Source organism: Micropterus dolomieu, linkage group LG01 (genome assembly GCF_021292245.1).
Source record: "Micropterus dolomieu isolate WLL.071019.BEF.003 ecotype Adirondacks linkage group LG01, ASM2129224v1, whole genome shotgun sequence".
Lineage (NCBI taxonomy): Eukaryota > Metazoa > Chordata > Actinopteri > Centrarchiformes > Centrarchidae > Micropterus > Micropterus dolomieu.
Window position 1 is genome coordinate 28,822,856 of NC_060150.1, and position 19,916 is coordinate 28,842,771.

Genomic DNA, 19,916 nt, shown 5'->3' on the forward strand with positions numbered 1-19,916 from the left:
GCCCCCCCCCCCCCCCCCCCCCCCCCCCCCCCCCCACACACACACACACAAACGCGCGCGCACCGTCCTCATTCGGGACCCGTTAGAAACTCCGGAGGGAGGAGGATCGCTTTTAGTTGAACCTCCTTTGGTGGAGTTCACCCGACTCGCCTGATCGCGTTAAATTATCCAACAAACGCGGGCGGTAATAGTCTCAAAGGGATGATAGCATCTGGGTAAAATAGGAGGAAAAGCTCTGACTTATACTTGGTGGTTATTACTGGGCAGCAAACCAACAATGTGTTTGCTATAAAAAGATATTTGAAGAAAAGTGCTGATGTATTTGTGTTTCTGTTCCCGCAGATGAGAGAAATGCCACACCCCTATGTGCGTATAAAGTAAATATCGGTATCAATTAAGAATGGTAATTGTTCCAAAAAGTGATTTAATTAACCCTATTATGTAAATAAAAAAGGACCCCACCCTGGTTTTAGGTAGTTTTACTATCCTTGACTTATTCAGTAAGTATAGTTTAATCTGCAAATAGGTGTAAATGGAGGAAGTCGTCTGAATAAAATAATTCTAATAGGAAAAAGGCGTCAATCCTCTGTGAAATGACTGCGATAATTGGGAATTAAAAGGCCTAATGAAATGAAGGAGAAGGAGTCCTGCATTTTTTATTATTTCACATCAAAACTCTCAGATCTGCTGTTTGAAACTGGTGTGTTTTCTCGGATAAATTGGATGGCGCAAAAACGATTTCTGCCTCATTTGTAGGCACTACTCTACAATAAAATTGCTGAGCCCGGGGAGTGCACCGTCTTGTTAACACAGAGTGAGAGGAGGGAGAGGGGCGGGTGTTGGAAGAAGTCGGGTTGTGACACTTGGCGCACAGGTTAACCTCGCAGCAGGTTGACAAGCCTCTACACAGATTAACGTGTCAGTGCTTACAGTCTGTATGGAGCCTCTAAAGGCCCATGGAAGCCCCCCGCTACATATCACCCTAACCTGTACTGGTGCTTGTAGAATTCCTCAGAAATAAAGCCGGGCCTCACAGAAAACGTGCGTCCAACTCTTCTTTTTACCCGACAAAGATTGGTTTTAAAGGGTGAGATAAAGGTAAAAGATCCAGCGTGATAGCAAAATTCAATTGGATGACAAGAGCGCTGTCTCTGTGATATTTAAAAATGACAAATAATCATGTGTGGTGTTGTCTGCACAGAGCATGACTGACTCATTTCAGCAGACTTAGATGTGGAAATGCAGTGCACACACCGCGCCTTGGTTCTGTGCACCCACAGCTTGTCCTTGTGTCTTTAATAGCCTCTCTTATACAGGTGAGTTGGGCAATGCTCAAAATTGTAAGAAAAACGCAGTTTACTCTAAGAAACAAAACATCTCTTTCCTTTGCGGCGTCTATAATTTCGCAACATCTGATTTCTTTTGGTTGTACCGCGCCAAACGTTTGGCTTGTGTTAATTAGTACAAACCCATGCAAGGAAAAGGCATTGTACTGAATGAAAGCAGACAAAATAACCTTACTTTCTCTAATAACGACGCACAGTGTGTCCACCCACTCGGCGCGCGTCGTGGCAAGCTTCAAAAGTTTACGCGCCCCGGTATTTGGTTGGAGATTAATGAAATCAAAAGAAATCAGCTGCCTGAGTCTCTCACCTTGGTCTTCAGTGCTTCATACCATCGAGGACAGCCAGTCGTGTAGCCTGTTGCAGTCAAATAAATCCTCTTTAAAACGGGACATCTTAGCGCGGCGCAGGAACGGGAGAGATCGCCTTGGATGCGACCAGCTTGCCTCCGCCGCTCCCGGGGAATGGACGAGAGAGCCACCGGTACCAGCGCGACGTCACCTAGAGCAGGACACACAGGTGGAGAAAATCCTCCGAGGCAAATGACGCGATTTAAAAGAAGTTGGTTCAAATGTAGCGGCTGATAAAAACATAAGAAGATAAAAATAAGATTCCAAGTTGCTCCTTACAAAGAGCCTCAGAGACAGCAGAGAGTGGCCAGACTCACTGCGCTCAGACACAATGAGGCGGTGAGCCTCCGCCAACTGACTTTCACCTGAAGTTTATTTCTCTGTTGAAACCTGCGAGCCGCAGCTGAGTGCAACCGTGAACGAAACATGTTTAACTAGAGAAATCAGCCTATTTGATAAACCTTGGGGTTTGGGATTTTTACCACCCGACACACATTTTTTTGCCACAAGTCACTGAGATCACAGGCACATCTGATCATCAGCAGGAGTAGGAGGAATTTGTTGGACATGTTTTATGGCATGACGAGAAATTGCTTTATTGCACAAACCAGTAGGAAAGACAAAGCTTTCAGGGTGGTAAAATAACTTCCAAATGATGTAAACCCACTTCTCTGGGACACAGAAAGTGAAGAGAGTTATGGTAAATGTGTGTGCATTTTGAGCAACTGCTGCCAGATAGAGGCTGTCACTCACCTTGATCATATTAGACTCAATTGTTCAAATTTATAACAATTGATTTGACAATAATATAGCATTGTTTGAAATGGCAAAAGCGCTGTAAATAGTTACATGAACGCTGACCTGCAACAAAGGAACTGGAACATTGGCACCTCTTTGGCACAGTGTACAGCTGTAGCTAATATTGTATTCAATTTGCTTTTATAAAAATAGAAATATGATGCCAGTAGCTCACTTGTCCCAATTCTGAGCACTTACAGCTGAGAGGGTGGCAACATATGAGTCAGTGAGTATGTTTTGAAAGCCAGAAATCTCAAAAACAAGCCAAACTGAGTCATTGGTATTGATCAGTAAACCCAGGAACGCGGTGATTTTGGTTTATAAGACAGTTCAGATCTTAGTGAACTCCTCTTTAACTTGTAACACAGTGGAAAGGTTAAGGATACAGTGTGGCTGTGGAGACAGCTCTTCATGCAGCTGCCTCTCTCTTTCTCTTTCTCCCTTCTCTGTGAGCCCAAGGGCAACTTGCCTGACATAAACCTCTTTTTATCTAATTCACTCAGCAACAAGAAAGAGGAGTGCACAGTGGAAAAGCCACCAACGAGCACATTTAATTCCCACTTATTGACTCAGTACAATGACACCGTATAATATGTTCACTCACAATACAGGTCTGAAGCTCATCTGCAGATTGTTAAGCTCTGTCCTGTTTTTTTCCCTTCAGGGCCCAAGATCACTAAGCTCAGGCAGACTGCGTTTGCACAGCGACTCTGTAAATGGAGACAGGCACCATTAAAAGGATAAACACATATATGTCTCACGTATATTAACATGTTATAGTGGGACTGTGTCAAACGAGACGTGCTAGAGGTCAGCAAGGAGAATGAAAGGAGGATGTATTTGAATGTGGAGGACAATTATTACTCATGCATGCACACAAAGACAGAAAAGAAACACACACATGTGCATACATGTCCATCAGTGGGTTAAATAGACATCAATAATCATGTGGTCTCATGTTCCAATATGAAAAAAAAAAGAGGAAACTTAACAACACACAAGACTGGAGGGGTCCAGTCTTGTGTGTTGTTAAGTTTCCTCTTTTTTTTAATTCTTGCCTTATTGCATGATGGTTATTAGAAAATAGACGGGCAAAGCTGTTTTTGCACATCCCTGTCAGGCGGACGCCAGGCGCAGAGGTATTGGATTTTTACGCCTGTTCAATGGAGGGTAATGTTGCCTTCATCCGGAGGAGTGTGTTTGTTAGCATTGGCCGGGGAGGGAGGAGGGGAAAGCGGACTCGAAGCACTTTTATGTGGTAAAATACAGCTGTGTCATCAACCTAAAGTGTGAGAGTGTGTGGGGCTGGGACAGGCAGAACAGAGAGTGGTCATGTATTTAATTCACTGGATTAGCCTGTGAAACAGACACTGATCTGGTTATTGTATCTATATATGGTTTCTCAATGTGATAACAACTGATATATTCACTACATCGTGATCAATATCCTGATATACATTTGGTAAAAGGATATTTTATCCATAAAGTGCTCACCTACTGATGTGTAGAGGTGTAAGAAGCGGTTTAATGTTATAGCTGGTCTAAAACTAAAAAGTAACTTGTAACTTAAGCTGTAAAATAAATGTGGTGGAATAAAAATATATTTGCCCTTGAAATAGTGGAGTAGAAGTATAGAGTAACAAAAAATGAAAATACTCAAGTAAAGTACAAGTTAAGTACATTACTGGAGTAAGTGTATTTAGTTACATTGTTGCACTGGGTACTTTTGACTTGGACATAAACATCAGCAGGTACAAATGTTTTTTATGCAGTAATTTTGGTAGGTAAAAATGGAATTGCAAAATGTTCAAGTCCCAAAAACATTTAAATATTTTAAACAGTAGGAATCTGCACATTTCAGAGAAGATTTTTTTCCCCCGAGTCTTGTTTAGATTTAGTCAGTTTTTTCAGTCACATTTTTTGGATAGGGTGAAATCTGCAAAGAGCTGAGGAGACAAATGAAAAGGACGTGTTTTTTTTGTCGTCACTTCAGTGTTACTCTGACTTTGCGAGTTTTTGATGTCCTGGTCGCATGATATGGACAAGGTGAATCAAGATGGTGGCTTCGGAGTTTGCTATCTTTACTTCTTTCACAAACTGCCTGACTATGCAAAGCATCCTAACTTCTCTTGGGAGGTGAGACACTTACTAAGAGTCAGGACAAATACAGGGGATACGTTGCAATATGGAATGCCTTGGAAGGACTGAATCAGGTCAGTCTCAGCACCTTCATGCACCTGCTCCATTTGGACTTTGTGTCAAAGGTTTATCACACTTCTTTCAGCCTGGCACTAACCCTCCGCTCCAATCTGCTGCTTGCAGACCTCTGCTGCTGATCCAATCCTGCACGGTGTTCTAAACCCATAACCCAACTCACCCACATTGAAATATCATATTAAGTTATAAAACAATACCTGAGAAGAATTACACAGAGGCATAATCCAAAAAGTGCATGATTGAAAAAGGATTAGTTGGGAGGTGGAGTGGGGAGAACGTAGCCACACAGTTTGCTGGATTTGTACTTTGCTCACAGGCTGAGAGCTGTCTGCCTCGGGCTGATTGTGAATCGGGGCCATCCCGTTCAGATTTACGTGCCCCTGCGAGTGATTTGGGATTTACTTTCTTAACAGGCACCGTCCAGATCTGTCCTTGTTGTACAGTGTGTGTCCGTCCATGAAGTCACGCCTCAGCGCTTGCAGCTGGATGCATTTGTGATAGGCAGTGGCTTTTTTCGGCTGAGATTTGCAGCTCAGGGCTAGAATAAACACTGCTTCTCATTTAAATAAGTGTACTGTTTTATTACTGTTGAGAAAAAATATAGGAACATAGAGTGGGACAGAGTTATTTCCGGGTTTAGCAGCATGGGTCAGTTCCTGTTGCTAACGATAATGATGATAAACGTTCTGGCCTGAAGGGCCCCAGAGAAATGAAGTCCACATCTCTCGCTGTTGGGACACCAAATTAGCTTTTGTCAATACCGTGTTCCCAAATTGTCCTCACAGGATGTGCTGACAGAAATATTGGTTACTGTAACCGAATGTGGGAATTGAATCCTATTGGCTTATTTACGGTATCATTAGCATACAAGGATGAATGAGCGGCCATGATTAGATATGGTCTGCCACCAGAGTCCAGTCAGGTTTCAGCAGCGATCGAAAATTAACTCTGTAGAAACACATGAAATATTTCCCCTCAGTTTTGGTAGAACCCATTGAGAGTTTTGATAAGCATGTTAATCTGGTGATTAAAAACATTAAAAGGAACAAATTACTGCAGGAATTTAAATGGGCTTTCAACACTACTGACAATTATCCCAAATCAAACCAAATTACATCATAGGGATAGAAATATTTCCTGTTTTAGTTTTAGAATACATAATTCATCACTTTTGTCACAGAGGCATGCTGTTTGATTTTAGCAAGGTGACAGTGAGGTGTTGAATGTGGAGGTGAAATACCCTGAGATCCATCATTTTTCAAACACAGTACAATGCATGCCACAACGTGTGAACTAGTTTGCATAATTTCATTTTTGTGATATGGTAAAAAGCCCAATATTGCATTATATTAAATCAGTTTGTTATTGTTATTGATTTTGTTTTTAAATGGAGTGCTGTTAAGATAGACATCAAACAACATACAGTATTGTTCTAATTTTCAGATGAATTCAGAAGGAGCCTGGTAAAACGAGCTGAAGGGCTGTGGTCAACACAGATGTGAGGAGCTGTACACTGTGTTCCCATTTTTCTAGAGGCTGACAACTCAAGCACAAACCCATACTGCCGCTGTCACATGAAAACCTGATAACTGCAAGTTGTGTCTGTCTTTTACTTGTAACTTGAGGTTTAGACTGTCACTTTTGTCTCCAGTGAGTTTCTTGAAATCTCTTCTGTGAACAACGCGGTCTGTTACAACCCAATTAATAATTCTCAAAATCCAGAAAAAGTGGTTCTCTCTTCTTCAGTCCTGCTCTGCTCCAATGAATGCACCTGCCCAGCGTCTAAAGATGTTGGATACTGTATACCAATGTGCTTTGCATTTTATTACTGACTGTGGTTTGTTGTACACTATTATATTTGTATGCTACTGCTGAGTGACTATCACTGTGTGTGCTTAGACGCTCCTATGGGTTGACTGTTATATACGAAACTCTCCTTGGGCAGGATCCTACATGTGTAAATCAAAAGCAATATGATCTCTGCTACAGATGTCAGTTCCCTGAGTTAGAATGGAAGGGCTAAAAACTACAACTTCAAATGCGTTTCTCCTTTCACCTAGAACAAAATACAGCAGGGAGACAATTCAATTCATTGTGAATTCAGGTCAGTTTTAAAGGTCACACATTATGCAAATTTTCAGGCTCATACTTTAATTTTGGGTTTCTACTAAAAACCGTTTGCATGCTTTAATATCAAAAAACATTATTTTTCTCACACTGCCCATTGCTTCAGACACGGCCGCCTGAGCTGTCCGTCTCTTTAAGGGCCCCCTCCCTGAAAACTCAACTTTGCCAACTTACCGGAAGCCTATGTGGGCCAAATCCTATCTGGTAGAGCGCTGAATCAATGTAGATAGGTCTGGCTCAAGAAGCTTCCAGTCTGAGAACTGAAGGGAACGTGGAAGCAGAGATGGGGACTCGAGTTAGAGACTCGGACTCGAGTGCGACTTAAGTTGCACACACAGTGACATGAGACTCGACTTGAGACTCGTCCTCAAAAGACTTCAGACTCGACTCGGATTCGAGGTGTGGGACTCGTGAACAATGTCTATTCTTTGGGAAACTTCTGATGAGCTTGCCGTTATTCCCTCCCTCCGTTACCCATAACCTGCCTACGTAACATGTAGCATCTGCTGTGCACAGCCGCACGTGAGAGAGGACAACAGCTGCTGTGCCATTCATCATAAACTTTGGCTTTAAAACTTACTACATACAACAAGATCCAAACAAAGAAGCGCTGAATGCAAATAGATTAGTAACCTGTGGTGAGTGAACACCACCAGCTCCCTTGGCCATCTAACGTTAGCTTGCTTCTTGCTTCAGCTACGACCTACGAAAGTTAACTCCGACTGTCGTTTGTTATGAAAAGATGAAGGAGCGTTTGTTTTTGCCAAACTTGTGGTAGTCGATTAACGTAATCATTTATGTCCCGCTGGCTGCCATCATGTTAATTAATACCGTTGGCTGGAAAGAGGTTACAAGTTTATTGTTGATCATGTAACGTTACAGTTTTACAGCACAACATTAACACTGTTACAGTTTTATTTACTGAACTTTACACTGGGTTTGAGAGTCAAAAGGGTTTGTTGAGTTACAGTAGTTTATAAGCTGTAATTAATTGTAGATGCATTGTACATTAGGCTGCATGGTTGTGCTCTGTAAGTTAAAAACAGGTTACAGGTTTATTGTTGATTATGCAACATCACAGTTTGATTTAGTTAATGTTACACTGGGTTTAAGAGTCTGGGGAGTGTGTTGACTTACAGTATTTAATAAGACGTCAATAATGGCATTGCACATTACATTGTTGTGATCTGTAAATGAAAAACAGGTTACAGTTACAGTATTCCTAATAGCTATGCAGTTTTATAAGCAACCTGGATTGAACGCAGCAGGTGATACAACATTCGTAATAACCCCGAGAGACATGATACTTGACTTGAACTCTAGCTCAGAGACTTGAGACTTGACTTAGACTCTAGCTCAAAGACCTGTGAGCATCTCTGCGCGGGTGTCACTTAAACCTGCATTTCTATTGAACGGCCAGCAAGGGGCGACTCCTCTGGTTGCAAAAAGAAGTCCGGTTCCATTAGAAATAATGGTAAAATGACCCTACTTCTCAGCTGATTCATTACTTCAGTAAACACTTTCCTAATGGGTTTATGGTCTAAATTGCTAGTTTCAAGTCTTCTTCAACACAGTATGATGTTCATTTAATAAATTATGGTCCAATTTAGCGGAAAATAGATGATAATCCAGAGCTTCAGGGTGGGACTATCTGTGATTTTTACACCTCTAACGTTAATACAGAAGCTTTGTAACGCTGGATTTGGCAGAACTAGCTGACAACAGCAGCTAGCTGTTGCTGTAGCGTTAGCAACAGGCTATCTGTCAATCAGAAAACTCCATAAAGCACATAGATGTAGGACATCATAGGGAAAATCAGAAAAGGTTAACATTTCCTTCATAAAAGCGCTTTCTGTCAGACATACTGAACAACCTCCAGCTGTCAGCGATGGAATGATCGCTTTATGTTGGACGGTGGGGCTGAGAGCGATGTATTTTGTTCAGTGAGCAAGTCTGTCTACTATGCTGGAGGGTTGGAGGAGGTCCTATGCTAAACAGATCCCTCGTCAAGAAGGGAGCCAGAGTCAAACAGTATGTTTGCACACACATTTAATGAAAAACTGAGCAGAAGAATAAAAAAGAGAATTTTTTTTTCTGATAGTTTGGGGGTCTGTGGACACACTGGTGACACATATTTATGTTGAAAATACATGATGAAGTGGATTTTGTATAATATAATATTTAAAGCTGTGGTTCTCAAACTTTTTCACGACAAGATCCCATAAGCTCACAACAGATCCCCAATTGAAGATTTTGTTCCAGGATCGCCCGTCTGATAGGATTTTGGCTTTTAGATGTTTTTATTCCAGAAAGTGCATGAAATCCATGACCAAAATAGTCATGCATTCAGTCAGTCACTATGTTACTTTATTGATAGAATTACAGTGAAAATAAATGATTCCCCTTTTTTAATGTTAGCCTCCTCCATTGATGAACACGGCATTAGCTTTGGGGCTACTTTAGCAACAGGCAGTGTTATCTGACGTTGGCAATAAATGAGAGAGGAATGAGAGGACCGGTTGCTAGAACTGGCAAAACTGTTTCAGAAGTAAATCTACTTTCACGTCTGTCAGCAGCGTAGCCTCCAACACTATGTTACGGTAACATTAAACACACTGCTGAGCCTGGAAAGTGTAGTGAAAAATGGGAGGGTTAGCAAGTCTGGTCTCCGAGAGGAAGTGATGAGAGCTATTTTTATTATTATTTAAGTCATGTAATGTCACAACCTCTTGACCGTGACCCTGGATGGTGGCTGTGTGTGTATGAGTGGCTTTGATTTGATTTTTGCCTTTTGGGTGTTTGCTGTGTGCTTGGTGGGTTTTCTCTTCCATGTCTCCTGGAGTTGGTGGTCGTGGTCTCCGGCTCAATTTGGCTGTGGCACACCTGTACTCAAGCACCTGATCTGCATTCCCTCATCACCGCACACTACTTAAACCTGGCCAGCTCTACAGTTCTTGCTGGATTGTTGTGTTACCTGAGTATGCTTCACATCAGCCTCTGATCTCAGTTTAGTCCATTCAAGTTCTGTGTTCCTGTTTGCCTGCTAGTCTCAACTCTGTCTTTTACCTTCAGGAGATTCACCCTGTCCCCCTGGATTACCGGTCTTCCCAGTCAGTCTGCACGGTTGTCTGGATTTACCCCCACCTTCTCTTACCTGCCAGCTCCCACAACTTCTCCCTCCTCAATGGAACCTGGACCTATCCCCGACCCCCTCCTCTGCTCATTCATTCCTATCTGTTTGCTATTTTCCAAATAAACCTCTAAACACCATCAGCTCCAGTCTGTTTCTGGGTACTGTTTTGTAGCCTGACATGTAATTGATGTGACAAAAGACCAACTCACTGGGAGCACTGAGCTACCAGGAGCTACAGTCAGATGATGTTTTGTTCTGTGGTGCTGCAGTGTTAACATTGGAGCTGCAGCGCACCCTCTGGTGGGCAAACTATGCAACACTCATGACATGAGGGAAGGATACGACTCACCCGATGCAGATATATCTGCAAGTAGCTTTTATATCGGCCAATAATATCTGCAAAAGATAGATCGGTCGGGCTCTAGTAAAGAGAGACTGCCTATGTTGCCGTTGGTGAGTGTAATTCTGGTATCTTATTTGTGTAACATTAATTAGTAGGTATCGGTGTCTACATGCATCGCTTGTTAGCTTAGCTCGCTAAGCTAATTAGTAGCTTCGAGCGACCCCAAGCTGTGCTAACTATGCTAAGTGAAAGGGAGTGTGTGCGGTCTGTGGTGCTAACCGCTGTTTTTAAAGAGTCAGAGAGATGTCAGCATGTATTAAGGAAGTATTAGACGTTAGAAGTTGGAAAGTAAAGGCTCAGCTCGGCTTTTAGCTGACGTAATGTTAACATTAAACTTTCCAGTCAGGCAAAGTTAGATTTGGCGTTGTACTTAAATGGAGTGACTGTTCAATTAGATAGCTAACTATTAGTCAGATACAGAGATGCTCACAAGTCTTTCAGCTAGAGTCCAAGTCAAGTCTCAAGTCTCTGAGCTAGAGTCCAAGTCAAGTCTCTCGTGGTTATTACGAATGTTGTATCACCTGCTGCGTTCAATCCAGGTTGCTAATAAAACTTCATAACTATAAGGAATACTGTTAACCTGTTTTTAACTTAAGGAGCACAACCATGTAATGTGCAATGCAATTAATGACAGCTTATTAAATACTGTAAGTCAACACATCCCCCAGACTCTCAAAACAATAAACTGTAACCTGTTTTTAACTTACAGAGCACAACCATAATGTGCAATGCGATCAATGACTGCTTATAAACTACTGTAAGTCAACACACCCTGCAGACTCTCAAACCAGTGTAATGTTAGTCTATAACTAAATAAAACTGTAAGGTTAGGCTACATGATCAACAATAAACCTGTAACCTCTTTCCAGCCAACGGCAATAATTAACGTGATGGCAGCCAGCGGGACGTAAATGATTACGTTAATCGACCACCACAAGTTTGGCAAGTAAACAAACGCTCGTTCATCTTTTCATAACGAACGACAGTCGGAGTTAACCTCAAGTAGGTCGTAGCTGAAGCAAGAAGCAAGCTAACGTTAGATGGCCAATGCTGAGCTAAACATGTTCACTCACCACATATTTGCGTTCAGCGCTTCTTTGTTTAGATCTTGTTGTATGAAGTTTTAAAGCCAAAGTTTATGATAAATGGCATAGCAGCTGCCGGGGTGTTTGTTGTCCTCTGACATGTGCGGCCGCGCGCAGCAGATGTTACGTGTTACATAGGCAGGTTGTAGGTAACGGAGGAGGGGAATAACAGCAAGCTCATGTTCACGAGTCCCGCGCCTCGAGTCCGAGTCGAGTCTGAAGTCTTTTGAGGACGAGTCTCAAGTCGAGTCTGAAGTCACTGTGTGTGCGACTTAAGTCGCACTCGAGTCTGAGTCTCTAACTCGAGTCCCCATCTCTGGTCAGATCATCACAATCATTTATTACACTTGAGATTCAGCAAAAAATAAGTGGTGACAACCGCACAGACTTTGCACAGCACATTGATCAAACTTTCCACTGAAAAGTACTTTAAGAGGTGGATTCATTATTCAGCAAAGCAGATGTTGTAAGCTACCTGCCGAAATTTGCATTCACCTTTTTTTTGTTAGCAAATATGAATGTTATCTTCCGTGAGCTGCAACCAGAACTCTGCACCTGTGGTTAGGACAGGTAGCTTGGCTGAAACTAGTTGTTCTGTTCTGTTCCTGAGTAGTGTTAAGTTATATTAGTCAAGGTGATAAATTAGGTGTGTGAAAGCTGCTTCTGAGTTTGTTTGGGGAAATGGAATCTGTGATGTCAAGTAGTACAGTTCAATAAGAAATATAAAATAAGATCTTAATAATAAATATACATAGAGCTGACTTGAATGGTGAAAAGGTCTCTAGCAGCATAGATTACTGCACATTGCTTTTCAGTATTACAGATTATTACTGCACAGTGTCCTGCAGCAAGATTAATGTTGCACACATGAATAAACAGTTTATTTCACATTGCCACCCTAATTATTGTCACATGCAAGAGAGATTATAATGCAGAGGTGATCTCAGAGTTCATGTTTATGGCAGTTGGGAAAAACTGTGTGTACTGTCAGTAACTCTGTAGCCATCTTGTCTTTCATTTGCCAGCGCTGCTGATTGCAGAACATATCCAGATGAAGCACTGTATAGCTCAACGGGAAATAACAGTCCCAGGTTCCAGCGTGGCTCTTTCAGATCCTGCACATTACTACTTGTTTAGCCTTTTCTTTTAACTTTTACTCCACAACACCTGAACACTACTGATGTCAAATTATGACACTGGGTTCCTAAATATTGATGCTTTCATGAATGAAAGATATATATATTTAAATTGTTAAACTATTGCTTGTGTATTAGGAATAGTTTGTGTTATATAAAATGGATCAGACTAAATATACCAAAAAGTATAAAATAAAAATAAAATCACATTCTTCATTCATCAGTTTCCCATGTGAATTGTAAATAGTGGGATCTAAACTTAACAATACAGCTGTAAATGAAAATATTAATGAGGTTGAACAAATCTAGAAAGTGCTGAGCTGACATACAATCTGGTAAACAGTAAAGCTCCAAGCTTTCTGTTAATACAGTTATAGAAACCTGACATCTGGTCCTAGACTATCTGGCCTGCAGGTGCAGTACATCATTTGAGAAAAACATGATAGCTGCCCAGGAAAGAAAAACATCCTGTACAGCCTTCTTCCTATTGCATATTTAGTTGTTCTCCAACTGTCTTCATCATTGTAAAACCATAACACAAAACATGATGAGGATTTTCACTCCTTCCCCCAAAAATTGTTTAATAGTACTATTTTTAAGTTACATAAATAAGCAACATTACTAATCCTCAAACCTATTTTTGTTTTACTATGCTGGAGTAGAGTTGTTTAGTTGACAAATCTACCACATTTGAATGCATACCATAATAGTCTAGCCTACTCCAATAGCAAATCAAGTGTTCTCAACAGTGCCAAGGAAAATGACCAAATCACTAAAATCAGAAGCAAAACACTGCTTCTGAAACGCTCCCTGTGAGGTATGAAGCCATGCAGAGGACGGGACAAAACTGTGTCGCAGACGCAGCGTTATAGAGCCGTGGAATCCAGGCATTCTCAGCAAATCCAGCGACACCTGGCAGCTTGTAAAACTTATAATAGCCTTTCAAGAGCGGGGCCGAAGCACCACCTCACTGATATTAATAGTTTTAGTCTCATACATGTGCAATAAAACTCCAACAAGCCTGCGTTATTATTAAACCTCTTTACGTTTGTTCAGAAGTGCTGCATTGAATTTACATGTTATTGTGAAAAAAGCTTTCTTAAATGTACCTTTTTTAGTGTAGTTTAGTCCGAGCACCACTGTGGGCTCATGTTAATAAACTTCATGGTTGATATTTATGTAACATATCAAATGAGTATCAATGTGGATGTGATGGAGGGTGATTCATTAAATTACATTAGCACGATATGTTATTAATATTAACATTATTGCTTAGTTATCATTAGGAAATGTTCTCATATCTATCATTGTGTCTTTCTAATGTACATCACCAAATTTCTCTATTATTCACCTCTCTTCTTATCCTACTAATGTGCTCATCGCAGAGTTTAGCTGTTAAACTTTCAAAAGTGTCAAACTGAATGAAGTGCTTTTTGAAGCACCAGTCATGTTTGAAGCTTCGGACGTCATCAGTCATGTGATATTCACTTAATTGACACAAGCTCTAGCACAGTGTACTGAAACAGTGAGCTTCACGGGAGTGAAACAAGCTTCGGTATTGTCCACTTATCTCGACTAGCAAGCTAACGTTAGCTAACTAGTGAGCAATACATATTAGGCTGATCACCTCACCAACTCACTACTACTAGCTAGTGTTACAGCTGCAGATTCACAAACCTGAAACCTGTCCGTGGTTCACTGGCTGATGCTGCTGCTGAACCACTCTCTGTGGATGGCGGCTAAGACACAAGACAACAACCCTATGACAATTTTAGGGTGGACCTATAACCTAGGGTGGCGATAACTTTTGCTCCATTGATTTGCCCGTGCAGTCAGAGAGACTGAGGGACAACAAAACAAAGTTGAAGTTATTTTAACCCCTCGGCCTGTCTGATAGTATATTATAATAGAACATCACTTTGTTCCTCATTGTCAAAAAGTTGAAACACAAGTTTAAAAGACAACTGCTACATATTGTGACTTCAGTTCTCCGTGTCCTGGACTGTGCTGTCTTTCAGTCTCATTCACCCACCCTGTACTGAGCAATGAGTCTTGAAATCAGTTAGATTAAGCACATTGTCTATTGATTGGCTCCTAAATTGCTGTGCAATACAAGACAAATAATCCCATTTCAGGTTTCAACACTTGTTTCTAATGGTTTCCAAATCATTTCAGGCAGGAAAGGGATCACAATTAGTTTAGCATTTAGCAGACAAGAGTGGCCATGCATGCACAAGTGTGATTCTGGGCTTAACAGTGGCTCCCTTGCTCTGCATTTGACATTTCCATTCCATTCCTTTGTTCTGCCTGCTGCAGGATTTTTCCCCTCGAACACCTGTAGAGGCTGAGGAGAGAATCAGCCACTGTGCGTGTACATTAGGCCAGCTACAAGTGCAGAATTGAATTTGAAAGAACAGTATCAGATTTTATTTTGGTCTTTCCTTGACACAAAAGTGCTACTATGCTACAAAAAGACGCTGAAAGATCCATTTCATACTGTACACCCCTTTCAAAACAGAGCAGGTCTGACCTTGGTCAGATGTAATTGCAACCATAGTTAGGCATCGGTCTGACTGCTTGACTTTGGAAATAAAGAGTGAGCATGGATTATATTACTGTATACAACAGCTGTAATTTAAACTGTGAAGCTGCTCATTTCAAACATGCTTGAACATGATTTTCAAAATACTGTAAGTTTTATCATTCGTGTTAACTGTGATCACTTTTATTGCAGTGACACTGAAAGCCATGTTTAGCAATGACATGGATGTAACAAGATCGTAGGCTTGCATATGATATTTTGGGAAGACAAATTGTTCCTACCAATATTAGTTATTATTGTATTATATTATATTATATTATCTTTAGAGCAAAGTGGCCCCCGTAGGCTAGGTCAAATTATTGGCAGAGATAAATATTGCTTAGCTGTTTTTTCAGAACCATGGACAGCTCAGAGAGAGAGAGAGAGAGAGAGAGAGAGAGAACTGCCAGCCACAAACTGTGAACATATTATTGGAGTAAAACAACTGCTGAGCAACCGTGACAGCGAAATTTGTAGTTGTAGAAAATGGTCACACAAGTGTATCAGTGAATCTGAAGTGGCTTTAGGAGCTGCAGACTTGTAGAAATTTTTACTCTTTCTCAAATTCTTCATTGCAGGTGCATAAATCCTATTTTACAAATCAATTACAGTAATAAGCCCCTATGCTCACATTTTAGCTACAGTTGGAGTGAATGTGGTGCAAAACACAAGCACACACCCATATCAAAAAAAGGATGTGCACATCCGCAAACCAGTGTGTGAATTCATGCAATGAGAGTTTTACACATGTAGAATATTTTCTGACAAATAAATTTTTGTCTTGGATATTTTTATCTCACGCACAACTGCTTGAATCAGTCTCACGTGCTGTTTTATTGCTCGCAAATGAAAACTTTCCACATGCTTTCACTTTTGCGCCACATATCTCAGTGAAATGTGGAGCAAAAGTGATTTGTGCACCCACAGAGTCAGGGGTGGGCACTATTTGGAGATCTTTAGTATTTCATCAATGAATTTTTATTTAATTAAATAAATTGTGCCCTCGCAATTTTTAACCCGTAAATCTTTTTTCTGTTTCTGTATCTTGGGGGATACAGGCATTTGACAGGCTGTGAGGGGAACGGCATTAAGTGGGTGCACGTTATATCATGAAAAACACTGAAGGGGGGATGGGTCAAGTACTCAGGCCATGTGACTGCCAACATTCAAAACTATACTAATCATTTGTATCAAGATCCATAATGGCGGTGTATGTGGACAAAGACATTGGCCATGTGTGAAGTGTTGTTACTTTTTCATGTTTATTATTTGTTGAGGTGATTTTGTTTTACAAAATAGTGTTTTTCAAGGATGACTGTATGTTGTTGTTGAAAAATAATAAATTACATTTTCACAACTTTGATAACCACGCATTGAAATTCCGTATCCTGGAGGTTGCCCAGATAAGGGTATAAAACACTGATAATTCACGCTCAGATATACTGCTGTTTTGAGGCCTATAGTTAATCAATAATATAAGGGTGTGAACCATGAAATATTGTTTAATTCCACTCTCTTACTTCATTTTCTCCTTGAATACTTCCTTCCTTGATTCCTTCTTTGATTCCATCCATCGTCAACCGCTTATCCTGCATACGGGGTCACAGGAGGCTGGAGCCAATCCCAGCTGACATCGGGCGAAAGGCGGGGTACACCCTGGACAGGTCGCCAGTTCATCACAGGGCCACACATAGACGAACAACCACTCACACTCACATCCACACCTAAGGTCAATTTAGAGACACCAATTAACCTAGCCTGCATGTCTTTGGAGGGTGGGAGGAAGCCGGAGCACCCGGAGAGAACCCACGCGGACACGGGGAGAACATGCAAACTCCACACAGAAAGGCCGGCCACAACCTTCTTGCTGTGAGGTGACAGTGCTAACCACTGCGCGCCCCTTCCTTGATTCCATTAATATATAAATATTTAATAATAAATCCAGCTCCCCAAAATAACTTTTTTGTGTGATAATAAAATAATAATCTTAATATATCATGCTTGTGTGCACACAGAAAGACAACAGGATTTGTGGTGCTTGCCGTCTTGACAAAGTGCTTTGCGATGCTTTTGCTTGAAGTGTTTTGCTGCTTAAAGTGTTCGTAGATAGCAGTTGCACTGCTGTGATATGTTGGGGCTCTGTCTACAATTCATTCCTTCCTTCCTTGATTACTACCTTCATTCTTGGATTCTTTCTTTCATTCAATCCTTTATTGATTCCTTCCTTCCTTCAATCCTTCCTTGATTTCTTCATTCCTTCATTGCTTCATTCCTTGATTACTTCATTCCTTCCTTGAGTTCTTCCTTGAGTTCTTCCTTGATTTCTTCCTTGATTTCTTGATTACTTCCTTGAGTCCTTTATTCCTTCCTTAATTCCTTCTTTTCTTCCTTCCTTCAATCCTTCCTTGATTCCTTCCTTCCTTCAATCTTTCCTTGATTGTTTCTTTGATTCCTTCTTTGATCCCTTCATTCCTTTCTTGATTCCTTGATTGCTTCATTCCTTGATCACTTCCTTAATTCCTTCCTTCAATCCTTCCTTGATTCTTTCTTTCCTTCATTCCTTCCTTCATTCCTCACTTAATTCCTTGATCCCTTCCTTCCTTGATTTTTTGATTACTTCCTTGATTCCTTCATTCCTTACTTGATTCCTTGAATCCTTCCTTCCTTGATTCCATTAATATATAAATATATAATAATAAATCCAGCTCCCCAAAATAACTTAAAGGTTGTGTGATATTAAAAGCCCCCTCAGTTACTCTCCGTGGCACCGGAGGATCGGGGTTGTTGCACACTTGGTACGTAACAACAGTTGCACTGGGAGTCGATGCTCAGGCGTGACCAGTTGTCTGGTATAAAAGGCAAACAATGGGTTATCGTGATTATTATGTTGCTTCCCGGACACTGCAGCTGAAGCTCACTACAGAAACTGCTGTCATCAGTGTGCTGTGACAGGAGAAGACTATTGTCTTCTGTGTTCTTAGTGTACACTCATCACATGCATCCTCAGTTTTACTGCTGTGCTACATATCATTTGCAGTTGCAGCAGTTGTCACTTGATAGCATACAAAGCTTACAAAGTTGTTTTGTTTTTTAATTAGTAACCAATGATGAGGCAGTGGAGATTGACCTCTCCTTTTGAGCATGTGGATTTAGTGTCAAGTCTTGGCTTTTGCTTCAAGTTGCTACTGTATATGGACACACAGACCTCACCATCGTACTCCGATGCATTTGATTATTTGGCTTTTCTACTTCCTTAAATCTACTTCCTTCGTTAAATTGCCCAATTTTATACATTAAAAATAAAAATGAGGGTTGAGAACCAGTAAAGACAGTTTAATGCGATAATTACACTTCAAATGGTTTCAAGAGGCTTTGATTTGGGATTTTGAAAACCTTAGCCACATTTTCCCTATTCATTATGACCATAACTAACCAACAACTTGTTTTATGTTTTATGCGAGCAGTGTGTGTATTCTACTAGCTTTTTGCTGATTCGCACACAGTCTTTCGATACTTATTTTGTTTATTTTTTACTCGCAGTTCAAGTTCGCAGTTCAAAATGTGATCCAGCCATTATTCAATCGTTCCCAAACTGACAGACAATGCCCTTGATTTGTAGACACTACCGCTTGTGATTAATTTTCAATGTGTTCATTAGAGAGTGGGTTCACATTTGTACCGACGACACTGAAACGAATGAACGCCATATTTCAAATGATGATGTGGTGTGAAAGATGAATTATTGTCTAACATTTTCAGAACTCTGCATATTTATTAACTGCTGTATAATTAGAATGCAGAAAAGGTGCTTTATGCTATAAGACTCATTCCCATCTTGTGGCTTGAATTCAATGCACACTGAGACAGACATAATCAGCACAGTCCATGGAGTGTACATTAGTTACATAAAGGTTTAATCAACACATTGTCTTTAGTTTGACCTGGGAGCAACATAATATTCCGTAGGAAAAAATAAAAAATAATGCGCCTACAGAAACAGTGATTGTTGGTGCATGATATAAAGTTATGATTTAGTATAGTGTTACACTGTTAAAGAGCAGTACAGTAGTCAGCAGGTCAATACCAATATGCTAATATTAATATAATTGGTATTCGTTCGTTTTTTAATTGAATGTCATACTGTTTTTTATATTATTTAGAATACTACAGTTATGACTTTTAAGTTATAGGTAGGTCAACGTTTATAATATTTATATTTTGCTTGGTATTTTGGGTAAATGTATTTATATTTGTTCAGCAATGAAGTTGTTATGGTGGTCAATCTTATTTCAATAAAGCCCAACATCCCACATTTTGTAAGCATCAATATCAGTATGGGTACTTCTGCCACATAAAAGTGCGTGTATTGCTATCTTGTTCAGAAATGTCATCCCCTAGCTAGCAGATATAGATGCTAAGAAAAAGTAATAATTAACCTAATGAAATGCAGAGCAGAGAACCCATATTTTTTAAAAGACAGTTCACTCTCAGGACAGTGATCTAATACGAATGTTATAACCTGCCCAGGGACTGCGAATTAAAATGAGCTCATTAGCTAACCCAGGCACATTTACACTGATGTGTAAACTGAAGTGCTGTTTAATGTGCATTGTCCCTGGTGAATAATGAAAAAAAGGTTCCTTGTAGCAAGTTATGGATGTATGAATGTAGCTCTACAAAAATAACTGAAGTAATGTTGGCACATGCTCAGGATGCTTTCTGTAGTTAGCTAGTCAAAACTTG

General features: G+C 40.5%; 1 protein-coding gene and 1 long non-coding RNA gene across 2 annotated transcripts in view; one reads left to right on the forward strand and one right to left on the reverse strand.

The window, feature by feature from the left end:
- ntng1a (netrin g1a) overlaps positions 1-1,863 on the reverse strand; it is a 118,432-nt gene extending 116,569 nt beyond the window's left edge. Inside the window, exon 1 of the mRNA XM_046063721.1 lies at positions 1,654-1,863. The gene's annotated coding sequence lies outside the window, so the exon portion shown is untranslated. The remainder of the gene's footprint in view (positions 1-1,653) is intronic.
- A 7,446-nt stretch (positions 1,864-9,309) lies between these two features.
- LOC123979764 lies at positions 9,310-10,108 on the forward strand. The gene is made up of 2 exons (XR_006827325.1): positions 9,310-9,813; positions 9,908-10,108. It is a non-coding gene; the product is annotated as an uncharacterized LOC123979764 (long non-coding RNA).
- Positions 10,109-19,916: the final 9,808 nt, after the last annotated feature.